Source organism: Apodemus sylvaticus, chromosome 5 (genome assembly GCF_947179515.1).
Source record: "Apodemus sylvaticus chromosome 5, mApoSyl1.1, whole genome shotgun sequence".
NCBI lineage: Eukaryota > Metazoa > Chordata > Mammalia > Rodentia > Muridae > Apodemus > Apodemus sylvaticus.
This window is the reverse complement of record NC_067476.1, coordinates 219,955-237,922: the sequence shown is the minus strand read 5'-3', so window position 1 is coordinate 237,922 and position 17,968 is coordinate 219,955. Positions and strand designations below refer to the sequence as shown.

Sequence of the window (17,968 nt, the reverse complement as noted above, 5' to 3'; positions counted from 1 at the left end):
ATCACTGCGGTCTGAAGGAGCCTAGACTGATCTTGAGAGACCTAATCTTTTAAGTTCAGACTCCATTTTAGAGCACCTGACCTAAGTTTGAACTCAGGTAAACTAACAGGCTGGTACCTAGCATTAGTTTCTAAGTTGCCCCCCGAGTTTCTAGGTTTATAATCAAGAAGGCCAGAGTTTCCAGGTTATACCCTCAACAAGACCAGTGTCTTCAGTTTATTCCTCCAACAAACCCGCACCCCTTAGCCACCCCTTGCCTAATGACCACCAATGCAGAGAGGAGCAGAAGTTAAGTCTATGATATGACTCCCAGAACCAGCCAATTATGTTAAAGGCCACAGTAGCTTCCTAATTAGATGCTTGCACACGTACTCCCTGCTTGCTGCTTACTATAAAGCCTTGCCCCATAGACATTCAGGGCTCCCCAACACCAAAATCATCCTTTGTGATGGTGGTGCATTGGGGGGGGGGGTTGTCCAAGCTATCTCAAATGCAATAAAGACCCTGCTGTGAGTTGCATCATATTGGCTCCTGTGTGTGTTTTAGGGAACCACCAACATTTCCCTGGCACAACAATTTCATAGCAGATGAGCTGAATGGAGGAACAAGAAATATCATGGGTGTGTATATAGAGCATTTTGTAGGTAACATGAAGAGACCCAACATAGATTGAGAAGGTAGAAGTAAGCCTAGATCCTGGTCCTGCCTCTCTTGGGCATTATACTTTTTTGCCTCTGTGTCTCTAGGATCCTGTCCTAGTCCAAAGAGGTACAGAAAACTAGATCTCACCCCTTAGTTGCTTACACAGTCTATCTCATGTTGCTACCTTCTGACCACTGAAATCTGAAGTGTAGAAGAAGGGCAGGGTGTTATTGTATTAGGTTGGTCAGATAAGACAAGTTTTCAGAAAATCAAATACCCATTAGTTCCCATAAGAACAGGCCCCTCTCTTAACCATCCCAGCACCATTTCTGCTTTCCATTCAGTATTCCAGCACAGCACAGCACAGCCTGAGATGATCACCACTCAACAATGTTGTTGCTTGGCTTTGAACATTTATTGTGTTCGTCCTCTATACAGCTTAGCTGGGTACTGGGGATACATGGAGGAATAGTATGTGTCCCTTGAGGGAGAAGCCAACAGCTAAACATATAAAGGTATTTTATTTTTTTATTTTAAATTTTAGTTAATTTTTATGTGTATCAGTGTTTTAGGCCATCTGCTAATCAGGCAACTCCAAAGGCTGAGTACCTCTACCCTGACTGCTCCTACCTCTTGGGAGTTTGTAATTTTCTTGCAAAGTGAGGAGCCATGACTGGAGGTGGCACTATAGTTTTTGGATTCTTTAATGAGAACATAGATCAGACGCTCCTCCTTGCCCAGCCTCTGGATAGGTACCAGCTAGGTCTGGCGATAGCAATGTCAGTACCAGCCACCTACTCTGGGCATAGCTCAGCACCATCAGGTTGGGTTTCTCAAGAGCAATGACCTGGTACAGCATGGGTCTGGCAGCCTTCCCTGCACAGTAGAGCCCCCAGCCCTTGAAGGACTGCTGTGCACAGAGATGAGATGGTAACCACAGTCCTGCTGAGGCCAGGGCTATCTGGGAAGGCATTTGGGGTGCCTGAGGTCAAGCGGAACATGGAGGACAGGTTGAGAGCACAGGAATGCACCTCAGCTAGGTCCTTCTCATTAAGGAAGCCTTTGTAAACATACCCATTAGTGCCTGAAAAATCAAACAAACAAACAAAACCAAATAAAACATGATGTGACCAAGCTGGCTCTGTCAGTCAACAGGGTCTCAAGTGAGGGACTGAGGATTGAAAAAGAAAAACAGACATCGTCATTACAGGACTCCAGCCCACACAGAGGCTGAAGCAGCTTTATTCTTTCCCAGCCTTCTTTTATATTATTGTACGTACATCCAAAACTCATCGTCAGTTCTTAGATCAAAGACAAAGTAATCAAGCAAAGTAGTACACAAGGAGATTACACAATAAAGTCACCATGCAGAGAGATCGCATAAGGAAGGAATTCAGCAAAGCCGTAAGCAAAGCCCCACGGTCACTGTTTCTAATGCTCCTATCTCCACCTTCCTTGTCCAAGCCCAGTGACAAATGCCAAGTTCCTAGAATTGTTGAGAGCACCAAAAGCTCTCAACAATGATGGGAGAAATGTCACAGCAGCCATGGTGCTCTTCTCCTTGGGCCTTCAAAACTTCCTCCCCATAGCTCTTGGCTATCCCTCTGCCCCAACTCTGCGGACACCCCTAACGCAAGCTAAGAATACACCTGAATGTTCTTTAGAAAAGCAGAGGGATTTGCTCAAGATGTCTTGAACTCACACACCCGCCAAGAGGTTCCTTAGAAAACCTGGTTAGGTTCTTCCTTCAGTGACACAGGTACATCTTCTCTCCTCTTGGACTTCAGACTTTTGGGAGCTTGCCCTCCAATACCCAAAGGGCATAAGGTGAAATCTTCCAGCACCAGTTTGGTTGGGAGTCTCACCTGCCTTGATGAAGTGCAGGTGATGCTATCCCTCAGGTCTAGGGAGCTCACTCACATTGCACAGCAACTGCTGCAGGCTGGCCTTGGATCCCAGACTGGAGGACCCACCACTCCTCCCGAGTGGCACAAACAGTTCCCGTTTCTCGCCAGAAACTAGTGAACGCTGGCTGGACTCAGGCCGACCCCCTCAGGCACCCAAAAGCCAAAGTATGGCCGGGAGCTGAGAAAACAGGCTTAATCATTCTCTAAGTGAAAGGACGCGACTAACAGTCGGTTAGCGGGGCAAGGAACAGGCACAATTAGCAGAAGGGAGCCTCCAAACATGATGGAAGAGGAGGGTGGCGGCGACATTTTTGTCTCTCTCATTCTGTTTTCTGTTTAATGTTCCTCTCCTCCTTGCCACCACCGCTGCCTGCCCTCCCGCCCTCACTCACCAGCCCGCCCACCCACTGTACCCTTTTCAAAGACTAAATACAGAGTTAAATTTAAAAAGTGGTAGGATGGTTAAAAATCCCATTTCTGTCTTTGCTTCCTTGCTATTTGTTTGCTTGTTTGTTTGTTTGTTTTTGTTCTGTTTTGTTTTTCTAGGAATACCTTTTCAAAGTGATTTGTTTTCACTTTGGCCAGAAAGTAATTATTTTTTGCACTGCTTTCCTTTGGTCATGTGAGTGGTGGTGGTGGTGGTGGTGGTGGTGGTGGTGGTGTGTGTGTGTGTGTGTGTTGGTATATCTGTTCTTTTCCTTCCTTCCTTCCTTCCTTCCTTCCTTCCTTCCTTCCTTCCTTCCTTCCTTCCTTCCTTCCTTCCTTCCTTCCTTCCAATAGCTTGTCTGCCTATTTCCAGTCCCTGACTGCTAGAGTTACTGAGTTTATACAATACAGAGTTCAGCAAGGGAACCAGGGATACACCTGGGGGTCTGAGATCATCAGAGATCAGCATTAGTGGCAAAGGGGGATTTCCGCCCAAGGTGGTTACAAATAGAATATATTGCCAGACAACTTGGGCCAGATGGGGAGGAGGGGGAGGAGGAGGGGAATAACAAATGCGATGATGTTTAAGATAATTTTGATAGACTCCCTCATTCACAGCAGCACTCAGAGAAAAAAAAAGGCTAAGAGCCTGCCTCAGTGAGAGCATGTGTCTGGGTCCCAGAGGGTTAGGGAGGCATAACATGGTTCAAGAAGCTGCAATTTTGGTGAAGGTCTGTAAGTATCCTTGTAGTTTACAAGATGGCCTTCTTTGGTAAATCAGACAGCTAGAAGGAGTACTGTATTCCTACAACTCAAATCCAGCCTAAATTCTTAATACTATTATATACTGCTAGACAAGATACAGTGTATAATCTCTATTGTTAAAAGTCCTATGTTGGATACAGAGGAGCTTGTCCCTAATGCCAGCAATAAAGAAACAGAAGCAGGTTGGAGAATGGCCTGCTCTTCACAGTAGTTATAGGCCAGCTGCATCTACATAGTGAACTCTACTCAAACAAACAAGCAAGCAAGCAAACAAACAAATAAATTAAAAAAAAATCAATTCATATTTGAAATTTTGGATTTGGCTCAGCTGAAAAGACTGTCCCTGGAACACACTAATAAAAGTTAAGGGAAAAAACACATAGAAAAAGAAAGATGGCAGGAAGGCTGGAAGGCAGCAGGCTGGAAGTCTGTCCCCACCATCACAAGACCCTAGATAGAGTTCCCATATGAAAAGTAACTCTACTAACTGAAGATTTACCTGGTGTCATAACAAGCAACTTACCCAAAATGTAAATGTGAGGAAAACATATTTGTTCAAAGACTGTGGCAGACGACTAAACACATGGACAGAGGAAGTCACAGGTGGGAGAGGGCAAACTTGCTCGGGCCTGTGGAGAGGATGACAGGCAAGGAAGAAGAGACCTCTGAGTCGCAGGCAGTCATGAATGGGGAAAAGCTGGAAATCTATTGTCAGGGCCCCAGGAGCCTTCAAGGGCAGACAAAGGAGGGATGCTGGGGGATGAACACAATATACACTGCTTGAGGCAGCACAGGCTTGGGTGTCTGGGCTCAGGATTCCTGTGGGATCCATTACAGAGAGCTGGCAAGCACAGCAGAATCATGGGGATTGTAAGCAACAGTCACCTTAATGTACAGCAACACAACCCTGTCCCCATTTGACCAAGCCCAGATTGGACTCTAACACCCACCCAAACCACACGGGGACTCCACCTTGCCCAGTAAGGGGGGCAGAAAAGGCTACTCCACCCCTTGCCCTCGCCCTCTCCTTGGGAGGAGTCCCCGAGGAACCCAGCCACCACCCACCTCTTTAGCCTGCCTTACGAGGTCTAGGGAGCTGTGGGGGCCTGTGACAGTGTGTCTGCTTGTGTCTTGTGTCTCTGTCTGTCTGTCTGTCTGTCTGTCTGTCTCTGTCTAATGTTGCAAGGGTGAATTTTGAGAGGATTAGCACATTTATGTGTGAGTGAATTGGTAGACCCTGGTGGGTGAGTTCATGTGCTGGTATGTGTGGGTGTGAGAGCAAGCAGGAGACTGTGTGATGGGTGTGAGTGTGTGTTGTCATCCTACCTTCTGCTAATGTGCCTCTGTGTGTGTGTGTGTGTGTGTGTGTAGCATGAGGGCCCTTCCTGCATACTTGCTCTTATCAGCCAGTACACACAAGTGTGTGTGTGTGTGCCTGGGGGATTGGGTGGGTGTGCCAGCCCGCTAGTGTAGGAGTGCTGTGTGTATATATGTGTGTGTATGTGTGATGGCATGTGTGTTTTGGGGCTGGAAGCGCTTACACGGGCCCACGCAGTGCGATCATGCTTGTGAGTGCGTGTGTGAATGTGCGTGTGTGTGCAGGCATGTGTGTAACCAGTCCTCAAGTTCCCACTTCCGTGCATCAGTAGTGTGTCTGGGCCATCGCGCTTTCTCACCCGTGTGCGCCCGCAAGCCCTTGCTTGTTTCGGGCGCATTGTGCCCCTGTGTGGGTATTGTGTGTGCGCCCGCTCGCTCCAAAGGGAGGGCAGGGAGAGTGCCTGGCTCCCAGGCTAGCCTGTGCTGCTGGGTGTGGCTGTACGGATGCTGGGTGGGATGGGATGCCAGCCATCCACAGTCGGTCGAATTCCCTTGCGTGTCCAGGCTGAGGGTCCCAGTCCGGGGATGGACGGAGGGACAGAGGGACAGAGGGACGGACGGTGCAGTGAGCGAGGTGGGGCCCAGCGCCCCCCGATTCCAGATTCCAGAAGCTGGACCGTCCTCCTAGTCCTCCTCGTGCGTCCGGGGCAAGAGGAAGTCACGGGTGGGTAGGTGGGTGGGTGAGGACGTTGGTCCAAGAACCTTCAGGGAGGGAGGGGAAGGGAGGGGAGGGGAGGCGAGGAGAGGGGAGGGGAGGGGAGGAGCAGGAGAAGGAGAGATCTCTGTGGGGCCAAGGCTGGCACTCACTGTCTGGGCCCTTGCTCCATCGGGGTGGCCAGAGGAGGGCTGAAGGGGTTCGGGGAGGTTGTAGGCTGGCAGTGTGGGCTGGCGTGTGTACGTGGGGCTCAGGCCGGGCAGAGGGCCGTGCATGCGTGTGTGTGGTTCTTGGTGTGTGGTGCGGTACAGTGCATGTGTCTGTGGGGCCCTGGACTCGCATGGGCTCGGCGTCGGGCTGGTGGGCAGGCGGGCGGGCGGGCGTGCGGGCGGGCAGCGTTGACAGTGGCTGCGGGCGGGCGCCGGCAGCAGGCTCTTGGGGCTTTCCGGAGTGGCAGCCGTCCCACCCTGAACACGCCCGATTGTGCCCGATCTCGTCTGATCTCAGAAGCTAAGCAGGGTCAGGCCTGGTTAGTACTTGGATGGGAGACCGCCTGGGAATACCGGGTGCTGTAGGCTTTTTGGACTCCGCCCAGTCGTGTCCTCTCTTGCTTTTGGTCACTGTCAGGACCACAGCCGGCCGCTCAGGTTTCTTTTGGGGGGGGGGGGGAGTTAGAGACAGGGTTTCTCTGTGTGGCCCTGGCTGTCCTGGAACTCACTCTGTAGACCAGCCTGGCCTTGAACTCAGAAATTCACCTGCCTCTGCTTCCCACTGCCCAGTGCACCCCACCATCTTATCTGCATATTTCCAGCTCCTGACTTCTAAAACTACTGAGTTTATTACATAATACAGTGTTCAGCAAGGCAGGCAGGTACACACCTGGGGTCAGAGAGAGAGAGAGAGAGAGAGAGAGAGAGAGAGGAGAGACAGAAAGAGAGGAGAGAGGGGGAAAGAGAGAAAGGAGAGGAAGGAGAGAGAGGGAGGAGAGACAGAGAGAGAGGAAGGAGAGAGGAGAGACAGAGACAGAGAGTGACAGACAGAGAGAGAGAGAGAGAGAGGAAGGAGAGAGAAGAGAGACAGATAGACAGAGACAGACAGAGAGACCATAAACCAGGCACCCAGCACCACCTTCCCTTGATTGTTTGTTTTATCCCAGGTTAATAATTATAGTTATATTTTTCCTGTTCATTGACTTAGTTGGGGCAGGCAGGGGAGTCTCTACATAGCCCTGGAAATCACTATCTAGATCAGACCTGCCTCCAATTCACAGCATTGCCTCTGTTTCCTTCCTTTCTGAGTGATGGGATGAAAGGCATATATGGCCACACCCGGTTCTGTTATTTCATTAACCCCAGGAAAGGTTATTTTGGATATTGTTTTGTTTTGGTCTCTGTTTTAGATTTTTTCTTTTTCTTTACTGTGTGTTTAGTTCAAATTCAATTTGTGTGTGTGTGTGTGTTTCCCCGGAAGGTGTGATTGCTCATTGACCTCACCAAGATGGAAGGTGACCTGTGGATGGCAGCCATCTTAGCTGCCGGCTGACTGACCTCACCATGATGGCGAGGTGTGACCTACCTTTTCCTTTCTTTCCCAGCCGCTAGGGGACCAGAACTGCAGCTAAACCAGTGTAGAACGGTGAGAAGGCACTGAAAAGCCACCAGAAAGAAGCCACAGCCACCTGTTTTTCTCTTGCTTTTTGTCTATTACTTTTAAGTGTCAGATGAATCGAACCTTTTAAAATTTTTGTTATTTTTTTATTAAAATGCATAATAAAAGGTAAATATAATCAGTCATCCTGGAACTCCTCTTGTATGCCAGGCAGACTTAGTTACTTGGTTAGTTAGCTAGACAGTCAAAATAGGTTAAAATTATATAAACATAAATATCAGTCACTAAGAATGATAATGTAATTCACACTGTCTGAAGAAAAAAGAAGGAAGGAAGGAAGGAAGGAAGGAAGGAAGGAAGGAAGGAAGGAAGGAAGGAAGGAAGGAAGGAAGGAATAAGTAATGCTCTCTGAAACACAAATCTGGGCTGGGTCCTAGCTTGACCATGGAAACACACACACACACACACACACAGACACGTGGGGCAAGGGGGCATGAAACAATTTCCACATCCTTCCATGCAAGTCTCCTTAGTCTGAGCATGGAGGAAAGACTGAGAAAAGCTGCAACAGTGGATACTATATATAAGCTTGAAGAGTCTTGGACCAGAATGATTTCCTATACCAGCAGCAAGTGGCCAAGAAATGGACGATTCCAAAATCCCTTTTTGCTGTTGTTCCTCACAATCAGTCATGATGGAACTCCGTTCGTCTAACTCCATCTGTAGACAAGGCTAGCCACAAAGTTACAGTGATCTACATCCCTTTGCCACTACCACTAGAATCATACTTGTATTGTTGTTGGTGGTGTTGGTTGTGATGGTGGAGATTGCTTGTTTATTTGTAAGTGTAACCTGGAAATATTCTTTCTTTGATCTGCGTACCTTAGAGATGATGGCGTATCTTTAAATAAAATGGGAAAATTAGTTCACACAGGTATGGTTTTCCCCATTATTGTTTTTGTTTCATGTAACTAGGAGCTTCCTCAGACACAACTCTGTAACAGGAAAATGGATGACGGAAGTTTAACTAACATCCTCGTTCTTCTCCTACCTATCCTGTTTCTGTCTTTCGTGGTTTCACGTCCCACCACCACCCACAGGGCAAGCCTGACAGCCATTCATAACTCTAACTCTAATTTCAGCACATCTGACATCTGACCCTTCATCTGGCTTTTTTTTTTTTTTTTTTTTTTTTGGACAGGGTTTCTCTGTGTAGCCCTGGCTGTACTGAAACTCACTCTGTAGACCAGGCTGGCCTGGAACTCAGAAATCCGCCTGCCTCTGTCTCCCCATTGCTGAGATTAAAGGCTACCACTGCCCGGCATATGTGCCTGTGTTTGTAATTTCCTGTTCTGTTAATGGATTGTCAGCAGAATGTTAACCCCAGAACGTTTTTTGTCTATTTAATCTAATTTCAAAATATATCCGTGTGTGTGTGTGTGTGTGTGTGTGTGTGTGTGTTGTGTATTGTATGTTTGTGTATGTTGCATGCGTGTGAGTGAGTGGATGCATGTCTCTCTGTGTGCATTGGTGTGATGGATAGCTCCCAGCCATTAGCTCTCATTATTTGTTGTTTGTATGTATGTGTGTATGTATGTATGTATGTATGTATGTATGTATGTATGTATGTATGCAATTACTTGCTTAGTTTTTATTTATTTGAAACAAGGTTTCTTTTGGGGAGGGGCGTTAGAGACAGGGTTTCTCTGTGTAGCCCTGGCTGTCCTGGAACTCACTCTGTAGACCAAGCTGGCCTCGAACTCAGAAATCCACCTGCCCTCCCTCCCAAGTGCTGGGATTAAAGATGTGTGCCACCACTGCCTGGCGCTTTATTTTATTAAACATTAAACATAAAGTAGAAATTCCAAATCATGTAAATAATGTGTAGATTTTGCCTCACAAATCCCTGAGGTGGCAGGGCAAGGCTGTAGTCTTCCTCTTTGTGTTAGGGTGTGTTAGCAACTCCATTAGCATTTCCAAAGAGCCTAGGGTTTTGGTTCAGCAGGTGCCTGAGCCAGTGTGGCCCTGAAAGACAGTGAGTTCAGACATTTAAGCTGAAATATCACTTGCTCGCAGACTTCACGCGTGAAATTTGCCTCTGGAGAGACATGGCTCAGCAGTAAAGTATGCCAGGCCAGGGAATGTGCAGACTTCACAGACTGGCAGGAATGTGCAGCCAGCTCAGCAATGCTCTGCTCCACCCCTCCCCCATTCCCCACACCCAGGGAGAAGGAGGGAGAAGGCAGTGTAGGGGAGGGGCAGGGAGCTGTAGAGAGAGAGTTGAGATGGGGGGGGGCAAATCAATAAACTGGAGACTTCGTTCATTTATTTGCCTTATTGAGTGTATGGTGGATGAGGGAAAATGAATCAAAAGGGTGCAACTTCTCTGTCAGAACGGGTGCCAGACAAAGCTACACCAGCTTGGCACTTCCTGTGGGCTCCCAGCCTCTCAACCTCAAAGACTGCCCCTTTAACTGTCAGACACCTTATCGCAGGTTCCTGCTGAGCACAGTGCAGCTACTGGTGGGATTTCATCACTCTAGGCCTCCTAGCCCTGCTGGGGAAAGAGGGTCTGGCACTGGTGATTGGATGACTCTGTGATACCTCAATCCAGCCTATGGCTGCAGCAGCTGCCGTGAGGAAGGGAAGCTCCTGGGACAGGAAATGAGAGGAGTGTCCCCAAGCCCTGCTCACTACAAACTGCCCTGCTTGTGCAAGCAGGAGATGGACCGTGAGCACGGCCATGAACCAGGTCAGATACAGGAAGGTAGGTGCTGGCCAGGATGCTAAGGAAATTGCACAAACAAACAAGATAACAGAGGGAGCTGGAGACATAGAGACAGCTTATGTAAAACTAACCCATGGGGACTGGCAAGAAGGCTCAGCCTGTGGAAGTACCTGCCACCAAGCCTGCTGACATATGTTTGATCCCCAGAGCCCATATGGTGGGAGGGGAGAACTCCACAAAGTTGTCTTCTGTCCTCCAAACATACCTTGCACCAAGGCACACAAGTTCAGGTGCAGGTATAGGAGTGCTCTCTGTCTCTGTCTGTCTGTCTGTCTGACTCCTTTCTCTCTCTCTCTCTCTCTCTCTCTCTCTCTCTCTCTCTCTCTCTCTCTCTCTCTCTGTCTCTCTCTCTCTCTCTCTCTCTCTGTCTCTCTCTCTGTCTCTCTCTCTCTCTCTGTCTCTGTCTCTCTCTCTCTCTCTCTCTCTCACACACACACACACACACACTTTCACTCACACCCATACATACACAAAATAAGTAAATTTCATCAACAGGAAATAAGTCTAGGGAGATGTTTTCAAGGGAGCTTTAGAAATTGATCACCAGTAGCAAGGGTGGAAAAAGTAACTAGACCAAATACACAAAGCCATCAGTGATGGCCCACACCTGTAATCCTGGCACTTGGGAGGCGGAGGCTAGACTATCAGGAATTCAAGTCCTCTAGTTCCTTGCTGGACATGCTGGTCTCTGGGGAGACCACACAGTATCTGCCAGTGCTCATCCCAACATGGGTGGAATCACCTCTCCAGGATTTTGAATTTGAGCAGATTGTGAATCTCCCGGTCCTGCTAGTTTCTCTTGGTATTCCTTTCCAGCACATAGTGCCTTTTAAAAAGATGGCTCTGGAGCTGTGAGATAGCAATGAAGACTGGAAACAGACAGAGAAGGAACAAGGTAAAGGTTTCAACATGAGCTGTTGTTATTAAATAAATCCCAGAGAAGTTTCCCAAGAACTTCCCAAGACTGGGTGACCAGAGCTGCCCAGAGCACAGCTCTCACTCTGAGCTCCCCCTTCACTCCTTTCTGTTTGTGGTCCTCACCTCCCAGAGCTGAAGCACCGCAGCCTCTGCAGGGGCAGCTGTGAAGCCTCCCCTCCCTCCCACAGTCCGTGTTCTGACAGAACTTCACTTTTATCCCAGCTCCCCAAAGCTTCACCCATTCACTGCTTCACTCTGAATCCGGGTGTTGAAGGATCGCACAAATTGTCTGCCCCTTTCCCATTTCCCTTAGCCACAGTTCTGACTGACCTGCCCCCTTCCAGCTCTCAGTGAAACCAAGCACTCAGCAGAGTTTGAGTCTTGGCCCAGGAAAAACAACCAGCAAAGCCATTTCTATGTTTGTTCATGTGCCTACTTAGATAATATTCCCTTCTGTCTACACTGGCTATGTGCACTGAGACCGGCCACCCCGGGGCCCAACAGACAGACCCATCTTTCCATGTTCTCACTGGCCAACTCCAAAAGTCCATCCATTTTCCAAAGCTCTGCATGCCTAGGGAGCAAAGCCAATATCCACAAACTCTACAGACAGACAGACCTTTATTATTTGTTGGTCTGAGGAGGCATATTTGTAGACAGGAGATTTTGGAGTTTAGAAAGATGTACCAAATACTTGATGGCTATTCATGATGCTCACACAGTGAAGAGAAGAACTCCCTTCAACAGGCAAGTGTGAAGGTCACAGCTATAGCTACGTGGGCCTCCAAGGTCCACCCTTCCCATTAGGCCGCTTCTGAAATCTCTATGCAGAGGAGCGGGCTCCAGTCCCAAATATATCCAGAGGGTAAACCCAGGAGAAAAGTCTGAACAACTCCATCCATAAACTCATTCACTCCATCATTCATTCACTTAGTGAAGCACACATTATGTGCTAGGCACACACTATTCAGAAGCAGATGTAGAACGACCTATAAGACCCATTCACTCTGCTGCTAAGGGCGGCTCCAGACCCAGTTGTCTATATTTCTGTCCTTCCTAACTGCCCAAAATGGGTAAAGTAAAGCTCCTTCTGAGCTCGCAAGGGAAGGGATCTTTACTCCTCCTCAGAAATTTTATTTTTCGAATTTATTACATTCCTTCACAACTTTTCAAAAAGATATGCTCTCAAGGAAACATGTTCATTTGTAATCAGATCAATCTAAGCACAGCGTAGGTAGCCAGGCCTGCGTTCCTGGTGCCCTATCTGGTCAGCAAGAGCAAGACTGGAAAAACAGCTACTGCACAGGGAGAGCCAGGTAGACATCGTTCACTTTAAGATGCATGCATGAGGTTCCTGGATCATTTAGTCTGCAGACTCACACATAACTGAGGGTGCTATTGTTCTTTGTTTGTTTGCTTGCTTGCTTTATTACAATGCAGAAATGGATATTGTTAGCATTCTGTCTAAGCTCCACCCCACAGTTACCTGGCAACAGCCAGGTATTTTCTGCCTTGGGGAGAGAGCAGGAAGGGAATGGGGAGAGAAGGGGGAAGGGAAGCAGGGAATGAGCAAGAGAGGACCAAGAGACCAAGAGAGCATGGAGAGGGGCAAGCAGCAACTTTTAGAGTTGGTGGGCCCACAAGGTGTTGCCAGGTAACTGCGGGGTGGAGCTTAGACAGAATGCTAACAGATGTGAATTTCTATTAGAGAGCAGTGACTTAGAGTATAGTTATTTTGTTTGTGTGTGTGTGTGTGTGTTTCTTAGAATACTAGATGATTTTTGTTTGCCTTTGTTGTTTTATTAGCACTATTTATTTAATATGCTAGAAAGAGTTAAACTCAAAAGTAAAGATAAACACAAATGATACATATATGCCTCAGTAATTAAAAAGTGGAGTGATTTTCTCCACATACAAAAAATTAATAAATTGTTGGAGCATTGTAAATTAGATTCAATTAAGTCGATAGTAAAAAAATCACTGTTTAGAATAAGATGCCTCCATTTGCTTGACAGATTTCATAAGCCATTGTGATAATTGTCGACACTAGGAAGATTTGTAAAGACTGCAGTCTTTAGTCAGTCTTAAATAGTTTATTTCGGAATTTGCGCTTGATAGTTAAATTTTCAAGCAAAACACAACAAATATGGGGGTTTTGACAATCCATGCAGAGTAACTTGTGATTCTTCAATATTAAACCAAGTTACATGCTATCAGTAATGCCATAAACTTAATCATTTCTATTTTATGTGGTATTTAAGAGTAACATCATCAAAAAATCAAAATATCAAAAATTGTATGAGACACAAATAAGATTGGTTACATATTATCTGGTTCTAAGATTTGTATAATTATTTGCATCTTTTGTATACATGTTTGTCATCAACAATTAATTTTCATTTCTATAAGCCTGAAATTCAGATTTTTTTATTTCAATTTATGTGGTTTCCTTTCCAAATTAATATAGTGTTTCAAGATGCAGATACTTATGATCTCATTTGAACTCAAGTTGTTTTTGAAGACCATCATGGGTTACAGGAGCAATCAAATGTTTCATTTTCAATTAGTTGATACTTAATTTCTCAAAAATAGTCTTTTTTTACTCTAGAATGATAATAATCTCCTCCACAAAATCTTCTACAATTTATAGGACATTTAAATCCCTAAAATTCAAATTTGATTTTGTGAGTAATGTGCACAGACAGTTCCATTCTTAGGGAATACAAGAAACAAATAGATTCAAGCATCAAGCTTTCCAAATCCCTGCTAGATATATATTTTTTTAGCTTTATGATTTCTGTATGTAAAATATCTGTGAAAACAATTTAAAGGAGAATGGATTTATCTTGTTTCAGGGTTCCAGAAATATCTGCTGAGTGAGTAGCAGGGCAAGAATGATGGTGTATAGTTCACCTTGTCGTTTCCAGGAAAGGGAGCCAGAGTAGTAGACTGGGATATATTGGATAGATGGATGGGATGGTACAACTCACAGGTCTCTCTGTGAGCTAATTCCTCTGGCTAGACCATACCTACCAAAGTGTCTACAATCTTCTAAGATATCTCTGCTGCTGCTTGTACAACCAACATTCAAAGAATGTTACAGTAAGACATTCAATGTTCAAGAGATTATGTATTTGACCTGGACTAAAGTAAAATAAAGCTGATTTATTCTATTTCTAAGGGTTTTAGGACATTGAGAAAATTTAAAACTGTCATGTGTATACAGTGTTTATAAAGGGATTTTCTAGGACAAACTTTTAGTTGTCTTTAAATTGAACAAATGTTACATTATTTAGCTGAAGATTTAAAGATGTAGACTAAGAATGGTTTTAGTTTTAATTTCCTAATAGATGGTTAGTGATTGTTAAAAATATTTTCTTTTGTTTAGCTTTTCTATTTATTTAAACAGACTATATTTGCAGAGGTTTCAGATTTACATAAAAATTGGGAAGCAGGTATCTATTCTATAGCTCATGGTGTTAAATAGATGCAAAAGCTTCTGAAGAAGGAACATATCACATGATAGAAGCATATTTGTTTCAGTTGAAGAAACTAAGTTGACAAATCATCATTCAGAGTTTCCATTGGTTGTCCCTGGTACTGTGTCTTCTGTAGCTTGAAGAAGTATACAGTGACATGTATTCTCTACTATAGCATCATACAGTGTCACTGCCCTAAAATGATGTAGGATTCTGCCTCTTCAGACTTCTTTATCCTCAACAAGTTGGCAGCCATTTTACTCCTCAACTTTTTGAACGTTCTGTAATTTCACAAAGGAGAAATGATAAAAACCTTCAGCATTCACATTGTTCTTTTTTATTTGATGTATACATGTAAGTTCCTTCATCTTCTTATAGCCTATAACTCAGTCTGTTTAATGATGAAACCTGCTCTTTTTTCCAGAGGTCATTTATATGTCCATTCACTGAATATCAATCTAGTTGCTCCTAAGATTTGAAAATTTTGAGTAAAATGTATCACCTCTATGTGAGATACATTGTGTGGATGTGTTTTCAACCATACTCTGTGAATAAATGTCAAGGAACAGAATTGTTGTGTAATGGACCGTAAGTGTCTTTAGTTCTGTAAAAAACTGTCAAATATTTTCCAAAGCATTTTTTTTATTCCCACCAGCACTTGCAAATCTTGAATAGCATTTGATTTTAATCATATACTGGGCTTTTACCATTGTAATAGGTATGAAGTATGACCTTTTTCTGTTTTAAGTTGCATTCCCTTGGTCTAACATATTGTTTGTTAACTTGAAGTAATGTACAGAGAGGTTTTATGCTGATTTTTAGTGTATTTTTTCAGTTTCTTATTTCTGGATTTAAGGATTCTCTGTATATTTTAGAAATTTTTTGAGTAAATTTTCTTCTCATCTTTTGCATCATTCATTCATCACATAATTTTCATATTTTAGATCTATCTTGTCACTTATTTCTTCCATGATACTTATCTTACATCAAATATTACATCACTTTTGACTCACAATTTTTACATATAGGCAACTTATAGTTTTATAATGGACTTTTGTGCTTATGGTATATGTTAGTAAATTTTATGAGTGTGTTCCAGAACTATATATAGTTCTAGAACTAAATATTGAAATAATTAATGTTTTTATTTCATGGATCTCACTGTTATAAAAAGTGAGATAAGCCCATTTTTTTTAACTTTGCATGGTTTTAATAAGCTTTCATTTGTAGCCAAAACTTGATTTCCATTTGCTTACCTTTAACTGGTTGGACAATGTGCTTATTCATGGGATTTTCGGCAGTCTCTAGGTTATGGCAGTTGCTTCCTGGCCTGTTCCTGGACTACTATTCACCATGACCACTCGAAACAGCAAACATACATCCTACCTTTTCTGCAAATAGTTTTTGACAGTTATTTTTAATTAAATAAACTTATAGTTCTACTTGTATGCTGAGATAAATATTAATTTTCTATTGTTCACTGCTTCCATTTTGTATGATTTTTAGCTGTATAGTTAATAAATGGGTCTGTGCTATCCCTGTCTTTTGTTATTTGCCTCAGAAATGTAAGTGTCAGAATTTTTTTTTATTTTGAATAGTGCTTTATAATGCAATATTTAAACTACAAATAGTCTAGTTTGCCTTTCAATTTAATTTTGTTCTCTCTCTCTCTCTCTCTCTCTCTCTCTCTCTCTCTCTCTCTCTCCATCCTTCCCTTCTTCCCTCCTTTCCTCCCTTTCTTCCTCTCCCTCTCCCTTTCTCTCTTTACAGACCAAGCTGACCTTAAATGCAAAGAGATCTTGCCTGTCTCTCTTCCTATGTACTGAAATTAATAGTTTGTGCCATGTATATTTAGAATATAAGTACTTAACTTGTTAAGCTATGTGTGTATAATTTTTATTGATAATATTAATAAGAATTCATTTCTAAAATTAGCATTCATTTCTTTCCTTATAGGTATATAGCCTTGCATACTAATTATAACTATTTTTATATATTAGTTAAATTTGAAAATCTGTTTTATTAATCTAATACTGCTCATTAATCTTGTAGATAAATTGTTTCATGTCTATATCAACATATGAAAATAAGTTGCACTTCATTCTTCCTAAAATATTTACCCCAATTTTATTACATTAAAAAAGGTTTTCAGTAAATTTTGAAAGGAGTATAGCAATGGTATAATATTTTGTTGTTTCTGATAAGATGTTTTATTTCAACTTTCTCCTTTGTCTTTTACATTATCCTTACTGGAACTATATGTATGAAAATGTAATGTCTTAGAAATTGGCAGACTTCTAGAACCAAATGTACCTTCTAGGAATGCATCTCAGGGAAAATTATCATTAAAGTTTTTAGTTTTAGGGTCTTCTCTGCTGGGCTTTATACAGAGATAAAATCAACCTTTCAAGTGCATAGCATTGCTTAACAGGTTCTAAGTTATGAAGAAATAATTTTATTGTTCAAAATAATTTAACTCAAATGAGTTCAAAATAATTAAATTCCAAAGAGCTTATTTTTTATTGGTTTTCTCCTTATTCATTGATACAATACCTGAAACATAGAATATGCTTACTCTATACTATTTAAGTTGTCATTAACTAAAGCCATTCTTCATTGGTATTTACATCATTATTTTGTTTGCACCATACTCTATAGCATTTGAGATAACATGAGATCATTTATGTAGAAGCTATGTGAGTGATTTTTTTTTTTTGGTGACAAATGATTACTGTTTAAAACTGAATGGCATAATCAATTATGACAATTTTTGACTCCTGTAAAAAACAGGTATAGAAGAGCTTTGAATCTGACATAAGGGAAATATTCTCTTTTATTGAAAAATTGAGGAAAAAAGAACTCTTTCATCTGTAATTAAATGATGTACCACTAAAATACATGTGGTTATAATGGTTTTAATCATTTGGTCACAGAGTTGATGGAAAATATTTCATTTTGTCCACATTGTTTAGTTCACCCAAGCCTCTTGCTTTTCTTTGCTACTGAGGGAGAGAAGATAATTTCTATTTTGCACATCTTTATTAATGAAGCAAAGAAAGAGAACAGATGTGGGATACTTTAGCTGTTATAGGGATAAACAGAAGGAGATTTGCAAATTTTGGTTGTGTTGTTTTAAATGATGCCCATGAGACATCGCAGCAGAGGTAGAGGCTTTAAGGTGTAGAATACTAATGCCAGTAACACTGTTTAAAGAAAAAGTAAATGCATGGTAGGTCAGTTTTATCGTACATTAATTATACAGTCAGTCACGTATACACTGCAGCTTGTTGTTGAAAGGGCTCATGCTTCCTATGTGTTCTTTAAGTTTGTGGAAAGGTTAAATGGAGGAATTGGGTGAGGGAGGAAAAATGGGGGAGGACAACTAAGTGCCACTTGGGGGGAA

At 43.2% G+C, this 17,968-nt stretch overlaps 1 long non-coding RNA gene and 1 pseudogene across 1 annotated transcript; both read left to right on the top strand.

Moving 5' to 3' along the window:
• Window positions 1-6,221: 6,221 nt before the first annotated feature.
• On the top strand, window positions 6,222-6,350 carry LOC127686625 (uncharacterized; annotated as a pseudogene).
• A 3,393-nt stretch (window positions 6,351-9,743) lies between these two features.
• On the top strand, window positions 9,744-16,037 carry LOC127685021 (uncharacterized). The gene is made up of 3 exons (XR_007977782.1): window positions 9,744-10,147; window positions 10,985-11,063; window positions 15,874-16,037. It is a non-coding gene; the product is annotated as an uncharacterized LOC127685021 (long non-coding RNA).
• Window positions 16,038-17,968: the final 1,931 nt, after the last annotated feature.